The sequence below is a fragment of the Panthera pardus genome, unplaced genomic scaffold, assembly GCF_024362965.1.
Source record: "Panthera pardus isolate Hobbes unplaced genomic scaffold, ASM2436296v1 HiC_scaffold_22, whole genome shotgun sequence".
Taxonomy (NCBI): Eukaryota; Metazoa; Chordata; class Mammalia; order Carnivora; family Felidae; genus Panthera; species Panthera pardus.
This window is the reverse complement of record NW_026526788.1, coordinates 86,782,093-86,784,570: the sequence shown is the minus strand read 5'-3', so window position 1 is coordinate 86,784,570 and position 2,478 is coordinate 86,782,093. Positions and strand designations below refer to the sequence as shown.

Here is a 2,478-nt window from a genome sequence, read left to right as displayed (position 1 = left end):
TGGGATTTCGTCCCCTCTTCCCATAGCTGAGGGGTTTTCAAGGATTGCACTCTGGCCGTGTTTCTTACTCCATGGCTGTCCGTCTGAAGCCAGTGCCCCTCAACAACCCTGGCTCCCCTGAGGCCCCATCCCCTGGGATTTACAGGCCTTCCTCAAACCACTTCCAGCTTCTCTGGGCTGCTGGCAACCACAGGAATGAAGTTTGGGAATCGGGGTTTCAGCCCTGAATTCCAGGCCGGCAGGACCCCCGATGCCACTGCCTAGTGGCCCCTCGGTGGCGTGCTGCTGGCGTCAGACTCGTCTGCAGTAGAGAGCAGGGAGGCTCCGTGGACTGGCCCTGAGCACAGCCCGCCATCCCCAGGGCTTGTCTCCACAGACCATCAACCAGCAAGACCCCCACCATCCACAGAATCAAGCCTGCAAAAGCTTCATCAACCTCTAAAGCCACACACTGGGTGAGCCTGAAAGATGGGAGAGAATTACTACAGAAGTGTCAGGCACTGTCTGTGCGGCTCAGAGATTAAACGTTAGTGACCCCGTATCTGGGAAATGATTAAGAAACTTTCCACAATCTGCCCAAAACAACATGCCCTGTGGGCCTGGGCCATTTATTACGCAGTGAATATGGTGTTTGGGCAAGCAAGGAGCAAGGTCTCAAGTGACCATCAGAGTCCTGGGGCCTCTTGGGTAGCGCTGGCCCAGCAGACTTCCCTGGGCAGGGGCTGCCTGCCCGGCTTCCCAGTGTCCATACACAGGAGCCTGGTCCAGGGCTCCAGTGCCATCCTCCAGGGACAGTGGCCTCTTCATAGCTGGCTCAACAAGGGGAAGGGGACGTTCCTCTGGTCCAAAAGAGGTGAGGCTCTGGAAGATGAGAGAGGTAGGAGAATAGGTGTCTGCTGTTTTGTTCGTTTTTGTAAAACCTCGTCCTTCCCTGGGGATTCCTGGCCCTGTTCAGTCTCTCTGAAGCTTGTCCTGCTTGGGGTCTTCCTGGGAGCTGGCCCAGCCCCCAGCCCGTGGCCTCCGCAAGGACGCGCTGGGTCCTCGGGACAAAGGAAATCAATTCCCGGTTCCCCCGGCAGCTAAGTGACTCGGCTGCCCCCAAAGCGATTTTCACAGCCAGGGAAGCGCAATTGTATTTTCCAGCTCATTAACCCGGCGCACAAAGCGCCGCAGTCCCCGGGCCCGGAGCACGGGACCGCGGATTCCAGAGGTCCCTCCCCGCCTGGAGACGCGGCTGCCCATTGTCCCCGAAATGTACCGCCTGTTTATTCAGGTCCTTTGAACACTCCTTCCGCATTGTGTGGGCACGCCTGGGAGAATCCTGCTCAGCCCAGACGAGGCCCCAGGCCGGCGCCACAGACAGAAACTTAGATCCGACCTTCACTCGTCAAGGTGCTCCGGGCTCCCTCCCGCAGGCCCCGCGGTGGAGGGGGGTGGGGGCGGTCCGGGCGGCTGGGGGGCGGGGCGAAGGCTTCGGGGAAGAGGAGCACGTGGCCCCAGCCCCACAAGACCCTCTAACTCTCGAGGGGAGGGGGCCAGGCCCAGGAGGACCCCGCTTTCTCTCCCCGGGTGGGGTCTGGGATGTCACCCGCTCCTCACCCCTGCTACTGAGCTGGTGCCCCAACAGCGGCCGTGCGGTCCGGTGGGCTCACAGAGGCCCCTCCAACAGTGAGCCGGCTGGGGAGCCCCAAAAGTCTGCCTAGTATGGGCCAGGGCGGCCCCACCTCGAACGCCACTCCCCTTCCCCACCCCCATGGGTGAGCGGTGGGTTCGGCAGCAGGGGAAGAGCCCCACGCCCATTCTTCCTGCAGCACCAGGAAAGCGTGAGGCCTTGAACGTGTGGCTTTGCCCAGTGCCTTCCCTCGTCTTCTGCTGGGGGGGCGGGGGGGCGGGGAGTGGGAGAGGGGGTAGGGGAAGGAGGAGGGAGGGGGGAAGGAGGAGGAAGGGGAGGGAAGTGGGGGGATACCCTCCAAGCTGTCACTTCCTCTGCTGCGCTGGGGGGGGGGGGGGGGAGGAGGGAAGAGGAAGGAGAAGGGAGGGGGGAAGGAGGAGGGAGAAGGGAAGGGGAGGGAAGTGGGGGGTACCCTCCAGGCTGTCACTTCCTCTGTTGCTTCGTCCGCATTTCCACGGGCTTCCCAAGTCTGCAGAGTCCACTCACAGACCACATGGAGGCAAGATGGGCCCAGGGCGCCCCCCCCAGGCCCCAGCCTCGGCCCTCTCCTCCAGGCGCCCCGCTGTCCTGACAGCCCCACAGCCGGTCCCCGAAGGCCTCCTGCCTTTCCGGCCGCTCCCACCAGCTCCTTCCCAGCCAGAGAGTCCTGACAAAGGGCTCTTCCCCAGACAAACCTTCGGGCCGGTTTGCATTTTCCAGAAATGGCCCCAACAGTACGTGCTTTTGGGTCCCCTAGGCTCTGGGTGGGCCTTTTTAACACCCAGGAGAACGCTGACCTGACAGTCAGTCCCTGCCGCCGCCCGCCG

General features: G+C 62.6%; 1 long non-coding RNA gene across 1 annotated transcript; it reads right to left on the bottom strand.

The window, feature by feature from the left end:
- Positions 1-573: 573 nt before the first annotated feature.
- LOC109256736 (uncharacterized) lies at positions 574-1,591 on the bottom strand. The gene is made up of 2 exons (XR_002075755.2): positions 1,259-1,591; positions 574-861 (listed from the first exon to the last, which is right to left on the bottom strand). It is a non-coding gene; the product is annotated as an uncharacterized LOC109256736 (long non-coding RNA).
- Positions 1,592-2,478: the final 887 nt, after the last annotated feature.